Source organism: Silene latifolia, chromosome 1 (assembly GCF_048544455.1).
Source record: "Silene latifolia isolate original U9 population chromosome 1, ASM4854445v1, whole genome shotgun sequence".
Classification (NCBI taxonomy): Eukaryota; Viridiplantae; Streptophyta; class Magnoliopsida; order Caryophyllales; family Caryophyllaceae; genus Silene; species Silene latifolia.
In genome coordinates, this window is record NC_133526.1 from 64,437,455 (window position 1) to 64,453,924 (window position 16,470).

The following is a 16,470-nucleotide window of genomic DNA, read 5'->3' on the forward strand; positions in this document are numbered from 1 at the left end:
AGGCTCGCCAGCCATATTGAATGTGATGCGTTTTGAGGCTCGCCAGCCATGTTGAATGTGCGTTGTGAGGCTCGCCGGCCATGTTAAAGGTCAAATGATCGACTATGGGAAATAGTCGTGTTAGACGGGCCTATTTCGAGAGGTCGTTGAGTTTAGCGGGCTCCGTGGGGAGGCCTCTGATATCCTGCTGGGGAATTTCGGTGTTCATATTGGATGTTCGTAGTACCGGAAAGGGATGGGCTTGTGAGCCTGGCTTCTGTGGACGGCGGTGATTTCGAATCTCGAAGAGAGGTAACGGTTTTTATTGCCGTTTGTTGGAAGTTTTTTAGAAGAGAGGTCGTTAAAGTAAAAAATTTAAAAGACAAATTCGATTATCATATATGAACAAATAAAACAACATTTTATTTCATATCAAATAGTCTAGTACAAATTTGGCATACGTTTAAGGCCCATGGAAACAACATGTCCATCGTGTTTACCCTGCGATAAAGGCTTGGTGTGTGGATCAGCTAAGTTATCATCCGTCCCAACCTTACAAATAGCAATTTCCTTTCTTTCAATAAAATCTCTAATAATATGAAATTTTCTGAGTACATGTCTAGATTTATTACTAGACTTTGGCTCTCTAGCTTGGAAGATGGTCCCATTGTTATCACAATAGAGAATAATGGGATCTTTGGCTGTAGGAACTACCCTTAGCCCTTCTATGAATTGCCTAATCCACACAGCTTCCTTGGCAGCTTCTGATGCTGCAACGTACTCAGCCTCCGTAGTAAAATCCGCAATCACAGCTTCCTTGAAGCTTCTCCAGCTTACGGCACCACCATTGAACATGAAAAAAAATCCACCTTGTGATTTCATGTCATCTCTATCTGTTTGAAAGCTCGAGTCTGTGTAACCCTTAACACATAGCTGGGAGTCTCCTCCAAACACTAAGATAGAATCCTTAGTCCTGCACAAGTACTTAAGGATGTCCTTAACAGCTATCCAGTGACTCTGACCTGGATTATCTTGATATCTACTTGTCATGCTTAAAGCATACGAGATATCTGGACGAGTGCATATCATGGCATACATGATTGATCCAATAGAGGAAGCATAGGGAATCAACTTCATGCGTTCAACATCTTCGGGTTCGGAGGGTGATTGAGACTTGCTAAGAAAATATCCCACTACCCATAGGAATTAATGTGAGCCCCCCCAATAACGCGGAAAATATAACTTAGAAATTCAAGCGGAAATTAGGAAAATTTTTGAAACTTATAAAAATTTAAAGCGCGAGTTCATTAAAATCTAAAACACAAATAAAGAATGCGGAAATAAAGATTAAATTATACAAACGTGATAGTTAAGGTGAGGGAAAATATATCCCTCGAATGACAAATGATAAAAGATGAGTCTAAACAATCATACTAAACCGACTACTAGTCCAAGGTACTCGCTAGCTCACATGTTTAAACCCCACAAATGCATCTTCGCGAACCTGTCATTCATGTAAACATGAAAGCCACAGTCAGTGGGGAGTAACTCAAGGTTCTCCCAGCCACAAAATGTCAAAACGAACATAACAAAGAACATAAACAAACAATCATATTAGATAAGACATGAGTGAATCGAATTATAATTAGACATGGGATCAAACATGTTTAAACCAACAAGGATGAAAGAAATGATGGAATAAACAAGTAAGCCATAAGCAACAATAAATAAATGGAGAAGAAAGACAAGGAAACAGACACGACCACTTAGACACGAGCACGTATTTCAAGGAGATATGACCAAAGTAACCATCCAAATAATCCAAGACATTTATCACTCTTAGACTATAATTTCCCCGGGTAGGACTACGATAATAATACGGTCCTAGTCTAAATCTGCAGATTCTCGGTTGTACATCCCGATTCGACGTGCGCCAGCACAGCACGCACCCAAGACTTGGCTACTAATGGAGACGAGTACCCCAATCGCCAGAAGAGCACGAAAGTGGCGGAATGACTAAGATAAGACTCACTTGCCAAAACAGCACAAGTGGCCAAAAGCCGTACTTGCCAGAACAGCACAAGTAGGCCAAACCGTAATTGCCAGCACAACACAAGTAGGCCAAACCCGTACTTGCTAGAACAGCACAAGTAGGGCGAAAATGAATGTCCAGCATATACGATGGTATTATGGCATTTCTATAAGAATACGACTCTTTGCAAGTAGTTATTTATAATAATCTTTTCATACTTGTAACATGTAAATAAACATTTCATTTCATAATTAAACATGACGGTTAAATAAGATATAATAAATAATCATGACTAATTTATGTTATGTGAAATTTATGGAATGAAGTGGAACCGACGCAAATGACTCACTCTTAAGCCCAATAAATAAAATGTGGGAAACCCAACTTATGGAACATGTCAAGCCCAACTTATAAAACATGTCAAGTCAAACTTTTGAAACATGTTAAGCCCAACTGACAAAAAGTAATAAGCCCGATCGAGGAAACATAACGAGCCCAATTCAATAAATATAATAAGCCCAAATAAACTATGGCATATCGACACAAAGGAAAACAAAGGGAGATGGGTACATAGTGTATCCATGCCCCTCTTACCCGAGACCACCTCAAAGGCAGCCAGTCCGTGGCCATACACCGGCCCACGACCAGCCACAACCCGCCATCAGCAGCCCACCTGACCACCGCTATATGGCTGTCCCAAACTGACCATACACAGCCACAAAAACCGTCTCCAAAACAGCCCTTACAGCTGCATAAAAACGAGCCAAAAATAGTCCGATTTGAGACAACTTTAAGCACAAGTGTAGAAGTATAAACGAGACGGATTTTCTACGTAACAATCAGATAAGTGCGACATATATAACACAAGCTCAAAACTATTTCAAAAGACCACAAATCGTTCCACATTTCAGTTCTACAAGTCACCCTTTTCGCGGCCGAAGAACAGAGAATAACACAGTATAATCGACCTTAACTTCAGACGGAAATGAGAGCAGAACTGAGACGGAAACAAACACAGCTAGAACGTGATTAATAATCATCAAATTCGTCCTTATAATACTCGAAAATATCATGAAAACAGGCCATAAAAAGACGGACATATTGGCCCGACGCCACCCTCCATACCCGGAACATAAATGGAGACACAAGTTGTGAAATTACACCGAGTGAGCATGTAAAACAATTACTAAATTCACACAATGAGCTACACATATGAGGGAAGTGTAAAGAACTAAACTTTAAGACGAATAAGGGTGTAAAACCGAGTTAAGGGGCGAATTTTCGACACTTTGTCGAGTAACCTACCACCGTTACCTTAGCTTCTCGAATTTCCGAGTGGAGACGTCCAAAATGCGAGCCGCTCTCGGGTCTCCATCTAAAAGGAGCAAAAACGAGTTATTTGAGTAAAAAACCGAGTTTGCCTTAAGACGGCATTTTCGAAACCGCAACAAAACTGAAACTTTCTTACCTTGAATGAAGGAGGAAGGAAAGAGGAAGATAATGGTACAAAAATTATGAAATTTGGTTGAGAAAATGAGGAGGGATCGGGGTTTGAAGGTGACGGAAATGAGGGTTGGGGTAGCTCTGTTGATTGTTGCTGCTGCTTGTCTCTTTTCGAAATGAAAAAGAAGAAGGAAGTGAGGAGTGAGGGGGTGGGGACGGTTGTAAGACAACAACAACAACAACAACAACAACAACAACAACAACAACAACAACAACAACAACAACAACAACAACAATAATAATAATAATAATAATAATAATAATAATAATAATAATAATAATAATAATAATAATAATAATAATAATAATAATAATAATAATAATAATAATAATAATAATAATAATAATAATAATAATATATAAAAGTATTATTTAAAGGTAGAGTGTAAGAGGGTAGGTACATGTGTTGTCGATATATGGTTGGTCGAGATTAAAAATAGTCTCACATGTGAAATGCGACTATCTATAGCTAGACGGAAATTCGCCTTAAACCCACTATAATTTAAGACGAAGCTTAATTATTATTATTATTACTACTGTTGTTATTTATATTATCCGACAAAAATATTTATTTTATATAAACAAGCTTGTGAAAATGTAACTTTTATAAAATTTATGTTCAAAAGGAGATTAATTAAATTAAATAATTTAACAATAGAAAATAAAGTAATTAAACGGTTAAATAAATTTTAAATGTCAAAATGAGAAATTCGCGGGTGTTACAATCACCCCACCTTTTAAAAAGTTTCGTCCTCGAAACTTGAAAGTAGAAATGAAAGGTTATAAAAAGTAAAATTGGACCCTTTTGAAATCGGCAACCAAAACATTAAAAGGTTACTCTTTGTGGCACTTAAAATTCTTACAAAAGGTTCAAGTAGAACTTTCCAACAGAACCAGATTCTCATCAAAGGAACGGAAGTGCTCTCGTTGCGCATTCAAGAACATTCACATTCTAAATCAAAGACAAGGTCAAATATCAAATCATTTGAAGAAATCAAAAATCAAAATACTTCTAAAACATTTATAGAGAGTTTTCAAAAGTATAAGTCTCGTTCATGGAACGAAATTACTCTTCTCGTGCACACAAGAGTGCTAACCTTCCAAGTCAAAGACAAGTTTAAAAAAAAAATCATTCGCCGATAAGCGTAGAACAGGTTATTAGACGCCTTTAATAACAAGTCCTAACATCCCATCAACGTTAAAACCAAAAGAAATGATAATCCACTCAAATTTTCTTTTGCAAAAGCCAAATGAAAATTAAAATATTCACTGTTAAATTCGAAAAGGAGTCAAATTCTTGAAAATGTAACATTAAACTTTGACAAAGAATCATAAATAGATCAAAGTTAGTTAGAAATTGAGCAAAATTAAGAGAAATTTAGGTTTAGTAATTAAAATCATGATAAAGAAGTCTATACTCAAGGAACAAATAGGGAACTAAATCAAATTTTCATTTTCACACCCTTAAAATAGGTAAAGTTTTTGCAAGATTCATATATAGTTTCTACAACGAACCAAAAATGGTAGTTTGAAATGTTTAGAAATTGTACGAAATGAAAGGTAACATAGATATAACAAAAACAAAGTACGGTAAGAGGATCCAAATTTAACCAATAGAAGAGCTATGATGAACTTCTTAGGGGTAAGAGTCGAAGCAAGGTCAATAAGGATGTCAAAGATAGAGTTTCATAGGTTACGAGTATCAAACTTAAAGGAGGAGCACGACGAAGCGAGGAAGAGAGGTATGAACGGTAACGCGTATGGTCAAAGAAAAAGGGAGATTAGACAACAAGGAAACGCCAGATACTCAAATCTCAAATAACAACATCATCCTAAGCGGTTCCGAAAACTTCCTAACAACAAAACACATAACCACATCACTCCCAAAGATTTCCTCAAATAACTTACGTTACTTCATCCTAAGCTATTCCATGAAACTAGGTACTTCACTATAAGTGTGATTTCACCACTCCAAATCCTCAAACATCTACAAACCACCTCCACGAGATCTAGGTTAAAGCTTCTAACAAAGCTATACTCATATCCAACTAGTGTCAACTACGAGTTTCTCAAAATGGTACAACCCTCAATCAGAAATCCAAATTCAAAAGTTCTTTTGCACCTTCTATCATCCCAAAGTGATCTTGTTATACTCTCGAAACCTCAAGCATAGATGGTGACATTCTCTAAATTATGAGACAACCACCCAAAACATCTAACTCATCTCAGCTCAACATCTATCGATCCCAACTCATAATTACATCTCAAGAACTCTGGCTACTAATCCTCATTACCGCAAAGTGGATACCCAAATGAGGTTCCACAACTAGCAACAACTCTCACCTAACATGGTTCTTACGTAATCATCACAACACTCACAAAAGTATACCGACTATGCTAACCTCGAGCTCAACTCAAACTTCCAAGTAACACTTTCATCACCAATGGCCAACAACGTCCTAGAGGCGTTTCCTCCCAAGCTCTCATCATAAACTCTACTCCATGTCAAAACCCCAAGCAACAATACTCGAGTTACTAAGTTCTCAAATTCCAAGTATAAACAACAAGGCCAAGTCCCATAACCTTAGTATCATAGGCAACTAGATCGAGTTTTCTTGCTTTGATTTACTTCCTATGAAGCCACTATGAAGCTGTTTGTGACCTCCCATGTTGCTGGCTGGTTTGGGGAGGTCCCTTCTTCGCGTTATCTTGTAAGTTTTCCGCATCTTCACTCTCCTTTTTTAGTTTGCATTTCCTTTCCCTATTTTTGGGTACAATGAGGGCATTGTACGGTTTGGTTTGGGGAGGTTATGCATCCATATCTGTGTCTGCATGTTGTTCTTACTGCATTCCGGTTATCACGTTTAATTTTCGTATGCATTGTTCTTCATTCTTTTCAAAAAACAAAAAAAAAAAATATTAAAAAAAAGGAGGAACATTCGATCGAGTGGTTTTATTACTCGATCGAATGGTTTTGATAGTCTTGGCTGATCGATCGAGTGCTTTTCTACTCGATCCAGAAGTGCTGAAAAGAGAGGTTACTCGATCGAGTAACTATTCTACTCGATCGAGTAGATTATCCTGAGTTTTGCTCGATCGAGCGGATTTATTCGACTTTAACTATCATTGCTTGCCCTTATCTGTCTTGCTTGATGATCATTCCCGTCTCCTCACTGTTTGTTGCATGATTAATTCGAATTTTGGGCGAAATTTGCGTTTAGGGGTCTTTACTGTCGAAATTTTCGACTAAAACCTAACTTGGTTTTTGCTGCTGTAATATGCTTAGTCAGCCTCATTTGTCGCTTAACTGCTGCTGTTGATGCTTGCTACCCCGCCCCTATCGCTGTTTAAATAGCAATATGAGTAGCTAAATCTAATTCATGTTGGGATTAGGGGATCTACGGTAGAAATGTGACGATGTAGTAAATAAGTTAGATGAGTTAATTGTGGGAGTCTGTCACCATAGCAATTTAATTGTATTTCACCGACTTAGTTGTGTGCACGCTTCTGAGTCATCCCTTTAATCTGGTTAAAATTGATCCTGGATCGGAAGATTGGACTAAATAGGCCTGCTATGAACAGTAGACTACCCTGACGAGGACAGAAGTTAAGATAGTGGAAGTTTAGGGTAGAAAGTGAACCGGAAGGACCTTTCCATATCTGTCTCGCATTAATTTGTCTAAGTTGTTTACAGTTGAGTCACTGAACTACCGTAGTGAACCGAAATCCTGACATGACCCTTCTCTATCTGATAGTTTAATTCTATTTTCTTGCCTTTACTGCTCTTGTCTCTACTTCTCTTTCCTTTAAACCTTCTAGTTTAGGAAACCAATTTAAACAACCCCCATTTTGTGACCAAATAGACGGACTTCTACAGATATCTTGCCTCCCTGAGGAGATCGACCTGACTTCCCTAGCTATATAGTTAGTTTAGTTAGTTTATTTTTGATAGGTATACGACAAACGTATCAAATTTGGCGCCGTTGCCGGGGAGGCAATTACCCTATCTGTCTTTGTTTCGTTTATTTTATCCGTCTCAGGAATTTTTATTCCTTGAGGCAGTTCTTATTATTCTTTTTCAGTGTTGTTTATGCCCAGGTCAGACAGGTTTGAGTTAGTTGCAGCTGATTCTGAGCCAGAAAGACTGCTCAGGCATAGACTTCGTCTGCAAAGAGAATCACGAAAGAAAGACTTGAGTACTTTCGAACCAGAGCTACATCATTTTCTTTTCGCAGAAGACCAGTCTTTAGAAGAAGACATTCCTATTTCTGCCGATCAACCAGTAAGGATGCCGAACATTGCTAGTCACTCGGAGCCTAAAGCATCGTATATTCCTAAAGGTTTCAATCTCCAGACTGAGGATGGGAATACATTTGACATCCGTCCTTCCTATATCAATCTGGTGGAGAGAAATCTCTATAGAGGTGTGGCACCAAGACCCCAGGAAGCATATGGAGGTCTTTACGGACTACTGTTCTACTATCCCCGCCACAAAGGGGGTAACTCAAGACAAGATTAAGGAAGTTCTGTTTCCTTTTTCTTTGACTGATGCAGCCAGGGAGTGGCTGACTGATTTGGACCGTACGGCCGCAGGGGTTACCAACTAGGAGACCCTTGCTCTTGCTTTTTATAAGAGATATTTCCCTCCACAGCGCACCAATCAGCTGAGGGCAAAGATTACTGGTTTCAAGCAGGCACCTACTGAGACTTTCTATGAAGCATGGTCCCATTTTAAGAAGTTGGTGAGGTCTCTTCCTCACCATGGTTTTGACCCGTGGTTTCTGTCCAACCAGTTCTACAATGGGCTGTATGATGATCACAGAGCCATACTTGATGCGGCATCTAATGGGTGATTCCAAGAGAATACCGACGATGATAAGGGATGGGCCCTTATTGAAGAGATGGCGAACCACAGTGCTGAATATGGAAACCCGAGGGATGGTATTAGAACAGTTCATACAGTCGATAAGCAAGTTGTGGCTTAGCTGGAAGCCATGAATGCTAGATTTGACAAGTTGGAGTTACATTCTGCTGGGGAGCCTCAGACGGTCCATATGCTTACTAAAGGGGAGATCGTCACATGTGAGAGGTGTGGTAGCAACGACGGCCATACTGTTGTTGGCTGTCTTACAGAGAAGGAACAGGTCCTTGCCTTTCAACAATACAGGCAAGGAGGGGGTTCCTATTATAATAATCAAGGGGCAGTCCATCCCAATTTGAGGTGGACAAGTCAAAATGTGCTAAATCCTACTCCTCCTCCACACCAGCAGTAGTCATATGTCCCTCCACATAAGACTCAACAAGGCTTTCAGAAGCCTCCTTCCTTTCCTATACCTAATCAAGGTGCCTCGTCTTCTGGTGGGGTAAGTGAGATAGGTGAGTTGAAGATTATGCTGCAGTCTTTGACAAAGCAGTGGAAGTTATGCGACCAACAAAAAGATGCTTCTATCAAGGCACTTAAAACTCAAGTTGCCCAGTTAGCCGCGAACCAATCTGCAAGGAAACCGGGTCATTTACCGTCACAAACTGACAAAAATCCACATGAGACGGTAAATTTAATTAATTTGAGAAGCGATCGTTCATATGAGGGACCGGAAGTGTTGAAATCAGACCCGAGGAAGGAAACAATAGCTGATGAACATTGTTCTGCCAAAGGAAATGAGCTGACGGCTAAGAAAGTACTCGATCGACTAGTTTCTGGAGGTTCATCGAGTAGATTTGCTGAAGAAAGTGCTCGATCGAGTGAAATTTCGACTCGATCGAGTAACTCTGCTGAGGAAACTACTCGATCGAATGGGAATTTTGGTCGATCGAGTAGTATGGATAATGGACAGCTTGATCGAGAGCCTGATAGTGCTCGATTGAGTGAGAAATCGCCTGAAAGACCTCGTTCGAGAGGAAAGAAGCGTCCAAAGAATACAAAGCTTGATCCGGGTGACACATTGGAAGAGAGAAATAAGGGACTCGAGATACCCATCACGGTTCCCTTCCCGAGGCGTCTGCAGCATACTAAAGCTAATCAACAATTCGGTAAATTTGCCGAGATCCTGAGAAGCTTGCAGGTCACTGTGCCATTCGCCGAACTGCTGACACAGGTACCCTCTTACCTTAAATTTATGAAAGAAATTTTATCGCGTAAGAGGCACATTAGTGATAATGAGAGGGTAGCCTTGACTGAGGTAGGGACGGCCCTAGTTCAGAATAAGTTACCTCCCAAACAGTCAGACCTGGGTAGTTTCTCAATTCCGTGTCATATTGGTACCCACTTGATTGATAACGCGTTATGCGATCTTGGCGCTAGCGTGAGTGTCTTACCGTTGTCTCTAGATAAGATACTTAGTTTGACAAAGTTTAATTGCAATAACATGACTGTTCAGATGGTCGACCGTAGCATATCACGGCCACTCGGTGTCATAGAAGACGTACCTGTTAAGATCGGGAGGTTCCTTATTCCCGTTGACTTCATTGTACTTGACATCCCTGAAGATGCACATACCCCTATTATTTTAGGGAGACCATTTTTATCTACTGCCCGTGCAGTAATAGACGTCGGGGGCAAGACATTGACTTTTCAGGTTGGGGACGACGAGCTGATATTACATCAGTCTAAGTTCCGGAGGGCTCCCATGCAAGCTCAGCCTTGCAATGCCCTCTCTTTTATTGACCCTATTATTGACACTCCAAATGAAAATTTGGAGCATTGTGCTGCTATTGTGACCCCTCCGCCTCAGATTGAGAGCAAAAAGGAGGAAAGTTCATCTGTTTTCCTTGCTGCAGGTACAGATGAAAACAATGAAGGAGCTGTCAAAGGGCATTGTACAATTAATGTCAGTCAAGTTTGGAGTGACAGTGTTACAGCCGGTGAGAAAGGAGCAAGGGTGAGAAAAGTTCGCGCATATGTGGATGTGAACTATTTCCCCCCTAATGATTCAAGTTCAAGCTCATGGAAGCGGAAGAGGACGATCAATGTTGCTGAGGTGACGTCCTCCAGTCAGGAGCCCTCTGAGGGGCTACTGAATTGCTTTGGGAAGTGAGCGGGGAAATGCCTCGTGTACCATCTTGTATAAACAATTTTTGAATTTCCGTTGAATTTCTTTTATTGCTTTTAATTCGGACAATTAGAATTTAGACAATTTTTAGCGTAGATAAAGACTATAGACTGTTACTTTGCGTATTTGGTATTTGGGATATTTTTGCGAGTGTTTCTATGCAGGTTTGTGGAATTTTACGCATATATAAAGGAAGAATGACGAATTCAGGAGCTTACACGAGAAAAAGAGCTCGATCGAGTACTTTTTGTACTCGATCGAGTGGATTCTACTCGATCGAGTAATCCCGTACCAGTCGATCGAGTAAAGCAGAATTGGGGAGTTCTCGATCGAGTAAATTTCTACTCGATCGAGTAGATGGATCCACAAAGCCCTTGATCGAGTAGTTCTAAACCACTCGATCGAGTGAAATCACAAGAGACGCAGGGAGTTTTTCCTTTAACTCCTTTACTTTTGACTCTTTATTCATTTTCCCCAATTTTTTCGACTCTCCTCCTATTTTGCGATCAAAAACACCCCAAATCCCTCATTTTTTTTGCCTTTTTACCACATCCGTCACCTACATTGTGTTCATTGCTAATTAATTGACAAAAGCCCTCTACTTTTCCCTTGATTCGTGTTGCTTTACACGGGTTATTGAACGGATTAGGGTTTGCGGTTTTTCGATCAAAAAAATCGCCATTTTTTCTTGTTGTTTGAAGATTAATTGCAATTTGTAGGTTCTTTCTCATCAACTAAGTTTCTCCACACCTCTTTGCATTTTAATTCCACTAATTTCGCATTTTTATGAGGTAAATTAGGTTAGGGTTTCGAAATTCCTTGTTTAGTCGAGTTTTTCGACTTTAACTATCATTGCTTTCCCTTATCTGTCTTGCTTGATGATCATTTCCGTCTCTGTCTTGCTTGATGATCATTCCCGTCTCCTCACTGTTTGTTGCATGATTAATTCGAATTTTGCGCGAAATTTGCGTTTAGGGGTCTTTACTGTCGAAATTTTCGACTAAAACCTGGTTTTCGACTGTAAAACTTGGTTTTTGCTGCTGTAATATGCTTAGTCAGCCTCATTTTGTGCTGTAAGTCGAATTTTTCGACTGGTTAGGGGAGTTTCCTGTTGTTTTCAGGCTGATTATCACGCTGTTTTCATGCTCTTTATTATCAAATTCCCCTGCCCTTGGTATACAGGATGGATTCTAGCTCACTGCCCTCTACTAGCCAGACTTCTAGTTCATCCTTACCTGAGACGGTGGTCCCTGCTGTTACCACTGCCTCCACTTCTGTTAGTACCACAGCCCCTTTGTTCTTAGTCTCTGCTGCCGGTATAGTTTTTACTCCAGCTAGCACTGCTGCTAGCTCTGTTTCGGCTGCCACTTCAGTTACGGCCACCACCACTGCTAGCACTGCTGCTAGTCTTTCCTCTTTAGTGGTGGCCACAGCAGCCACAGCCTCTACTCCAGCCGCTGTTTTCACACCTGTGGCGGACTCACCTGCAGTTGCAGCTTCCTTTAGAGCGGCCCTAGTTCCTCGCACCGTCACTCGACAGGCTTCTACTTCGGGTTCTAGAGTCCGGGGCCGAGATCGTGGATGTGCTCGTGCTACACGAGCTCTTGCTACCTCTACTTCGGCTGCTCCTTCTACTTCAGCTGCTCCTTCTGGCACGGTCACTGTCCGAGGGGACGACTCCCTCGACTCTCACCCCGACTATCCGCAAGTAATTTTCATTAACGGTGTATACCGTAAGAGGTTTTATCACCTCCTAGGCTGTGAGTTTGTACCTTCCCGGTTTTTAGATAAACCGACACTTGAGAGACTCGGCATCTACGAGTCAGTTTGTGAGCTTTTACGGGGCACGGGGATGGCCGGACTCATCACTATGAGTGGCCGTACCTTTCTGGAGCTGGGTCTTGAGTTCCTCAGCTCCTTCACCTTCTCCTCCGCGACACATGATGCTGCCCCCACTAATTCTTCTGTGTCGTTCCGGTTGTTCAACCGGACTTTTCCGATGACTTTGGAGGAGTTTGGTCGCAGACTTGGCCTTTCCTCTACGGGCGACGCTACCGCCCCTAGGAGGGTCATTCGTCAGCTTTGGCGGACCTTGGCCCAGACCAACTTTCCCGAGCGAAAGCTCGCTCAAGTCCACCTTCCCCCTGCCCGTTACTTTCTTAGATTGATGGGGAGCACCATTTTTGGCCGAAAGGAGCCAAACAACATCACCAACAACGAGCTCTCCATCTTAGGCGGTTATCGGAACATTGACTGTGAGGGTCCTTTTACCCTCAACATTGCCTATTTGACCGCCCAGTACTTCCAAGCCCAGGGGCGAAGGTCAAGGGATCTATTGCATGCGGTGGCATAGCCACCTATCTTGCCCGTTCCCTTTTCCCCGTCTGGCCTCCTAACTTGCAGTACCTCGAGGGAGAGAGGTATCTGAGTCTGGATGCCATGCTTTCTCAGCATTGGCTGACCACAGACTACCAGACATGGAAGATAGATGGTTCCTTTTCTGTGGACTTACCTTGTGACACTCTCCCCCATCTAGCCCCTTTGCCTACTGTCGCTAGGGGCGACCGACTGCCACCTCTGCCTGACTACCACCTTCCACTCCGACCACCTCCCACTTTACCCGCCGCCAAGAAGAGGCGTAGACTTGAGACTGGAGAGGGGTCCACACCTTCTGGGAGTGCCTAGCCTTCCACGGCTACTCCCATCCCGACCCCTACTCCTACTCCTACTCATGCACCACCCACCGACAAGACACAGGCACAGCCGGTCCTACCGGCTACTTTCGTACCACCTCCACCCTTTGTGGCGTCCGCGGTCATGGACCGAGGGCGCTGTGACGGTTTGTTGCTTGAGATTGCAGAGAGACAGGCTCGTATGGAGAGGGACTTAGCTCTTACCTTACTTCCTCTGTACGAGTACCACTTGAGGCGACACCGTCCGATCCCAGAAGGTTGGCCACACCCTTCCTTTTACCGGTACCCAGCTGAGAGGTACCCGGAGTCTGCTGAGGAGGAGGAAGAGGACGAGGACCCGGAGGTGGCAGCAGAGAGAGCTCGAGCTGAGTAGAGGAGGAGGAGGATCCGGAGTTCAGGGTGGAGGACATCCGTGACGAGGAGGCTGATGAGTATCTACTGGTCTACTCACTTCCCCAGTTTTCTGGCTGGTTTGGGGAAGTTCGTATTTTGTATGTACATCTTACTCTTTTATTTTTGTCTCCTTTTTATTTTATTGTTTTTATTCTTTATTGGTTGTATATTCCCGTTCCCCTGTATATATCTGCTGGTGTATGCTGGAGGACAACGAGGGCGTTATCCGTTTTGGTTTGGGGAGGGTATTGCATCCTTTTGAGTATGCATTTGCATTTGTTTTGCATTCACGTTTATTTATTTCAGCTTGCATTGTTTATTTATTTCATTAAAAAATTCAAAAATAAAAAAAAATTAGAAAAATTCAAAAATTCAAAAATTCAAAAATATTCACGTTTATTTTTGCATATAGGTTGAGTCGGAATGGTAGATTTTCGTGATGATAATGCACTATAACTTTTCAATTTTACTTGAGCCTTGCACTTCTGTTGATAGTTATTAGCTTTGTCATACGCATAGTCTACGAGTTTTTGTTCAAATATAGCTGACTATTTAGACTTGACCTGATAAATTGGCAAACTACTCCATAAATTCTGAGTTTTAGAGCCCATAACTGGTGACATCCATGACCGGTTCATTAGGAATTGAGAGTAGTACTCCTTGCATAGCATGTTCATCGTTTTTGCACTTTTATGACATTCAATTTCTTGTCAAATGCACATGTCACATGCAGGGAGGTGCTTGCAAATTTTCCCCCTTTCCTTATATTTTTCACCCATTTAGCTCCACATAAGCCAAAACTTGCCTTTTTAACCCATTAGCTACATCCCAAACTGAGCCTGCCTAGTCAAGCTAGTTTAGTATGTCTTCTGTGGTATGATTTTCCGTCTGCAGTTTGGCCCGTAATTATTTGTATGGAGTTGGTGTAAACGTGAAGAAGAAAGAAAAAGAAAAAAAAAAAGAGTAAAACGTGAAGAAGAAAGAAAAAGAAAAATGAAAAAAAAATGAAAATGAAAAAAAAAAGCTGAATCACGTGAAAACAGGAAGAGAAGAAGAAAAAAAAAGTTTGATTGATTTCATTTGATTCATTTAGACGATGTTAAAAAAGGAAAGTTTGTGACCGTCTAACTCCTCCATTCGTATTCCATATTTTTGAGGAGATTGTGCTTGAGTTTAGTGAGCTGTGCGCCAAATGAAGGGCACTTGTACTCTATTTTTCAGTCAGTTGAGATTCGGATGGTTTATTATGGTCCTGTTAGGAACTAGCTTGACGCTTTCACCTCCACATTACCATAACTTGTTTTGCCTTTTCTCACCTGAACCTCACTATTCCTATATTATTTGTAAGCCCTCGGCTGTGACGGACATTATTGGTTGGAGTGTGTGCATTAGTACTTGAATTGTCTTTCATTTTGTTGCATGCATGCTATGTAGGTCTCAGTTAGGTGAGTGAATGTCTTTCCTTCTCTCTTTTACATATAACATTCACCCTTTGCTTCATGAGAGAAGAGTGACCACGAGAGGGTCTGATTTTGTTGGTCTTGCAAGGTCGATAGGTTACCTATATTTCTGAACAGCTTATAACTCGTTTGCGTATTGACTGCTTAGCTATATCTGTTAGTTTTTGTTCCATTAAAATTGGTTCAAGTAGACAAGTTAAGCTAGCTCTGAGTTTTCATTTCCGTTCCAATAGTTGCATTTTAGTTTACTCGAGGACGAGTAAAGGTTCGGTTTGGGGAGATTTGATACGTGCATATTGTATAGTCTTTTAGCCTATTTTAGCACGTATTTCCATGCGTTTTCGTACTGTTTATATAGTATTATGCCCCGAATTGGCTACTTTGTTTCGTTATGTCCGTTTTGTAGAAATGAACGCGAAATTAGTGGAATCGTACCACTTTTCGTCCTTTTTTCATGCATTTAGAGGAGACGGGATTTTCCAGAGTGAGATACTGCATTGGAATGCGTGAAGGCACGGTTTACGAGGCAGTCAGGCATGAACTTGAGCTGATTTGAAGGAGGAACATTCGATCGAGTGGTTTTATTACTCGAGCGAATGGTTTTGATAGTCTTGGCTGATCGATCGAGTGCTTTTCTACCCGATCCAGAAGTGCTGAAAAGAGAGGTTACTCGATCGAGTAACTATTCTACTCAATCGAGTAGATTATCCTGAGTTTTGCTCGATCGAGTGATTTAGCCTGGCGTGGGCTTTAATTAGTCCGTGAGTGTGTTTTAGTTGTTGGACTTAGTTTGTTTTCTATTTAAACTTGCGTTAACTAGGTCATTAATTATCTTTTTATCTATCATTCTAGTTTTCACAGTAAACACATTACGTTGCTTTTCCTTCTCGACTGTAACTTTATTTCTAGGATTATTTCGGTCGGATTTGATTGTTCTTTACGCCGGATTCGCACGATTGTAATCTCTTCCTCCTTTATTAATAATAATCTTTATTTCGATTGCTTTAATCCTTTGTTTTACTTCATTTAATTTCTGCCCTAATTTAATTTTATGCAATTTAATCATAGTTTTAATATGTTGACTGCTGGTTATTTATCTGCTGTTAGTTTTGATAGTTTAAATAGCAATATGAGTAGCTAAATCTAATTCATGTTGGGATTAGGGGATCTACGGTAGAAATGTGACGATGTAGTAAATAAGTTAGATGAGTTAATTGTGGGAGTCTATCACCATAGCAATTTAATTGTATTTCACCAACTTAGTTGAGTGCACGCTTCTGAGTCATCCCTTTAATCTGGTTAAAATTAATCCTGGATCGGAAGATTGGACTAAATAGGCCTGCTATGAACAGTAGACTACC

The 16,470-nt window shown here is 41.0% G+C and overlaps 1 non-coding gene across 1 annotated transcript; it reads right to left on the reverse strand.

The window, feature by feature from the left end:
- Positions 1-8,176: 8,176 nt before the first annotated feature.
- Positions 8,177-8,282, reverse strand: LOC141622261 (small nucleolar RNA R71). The gene has a single exon (XR_012532918.1). It is a non-coding gene; the product is annotated as a small nucleolar RNA R71 (small nucleolar RNA).
- Positions 8,283-16,470: the final 8,188 nt, after the last annotated feature.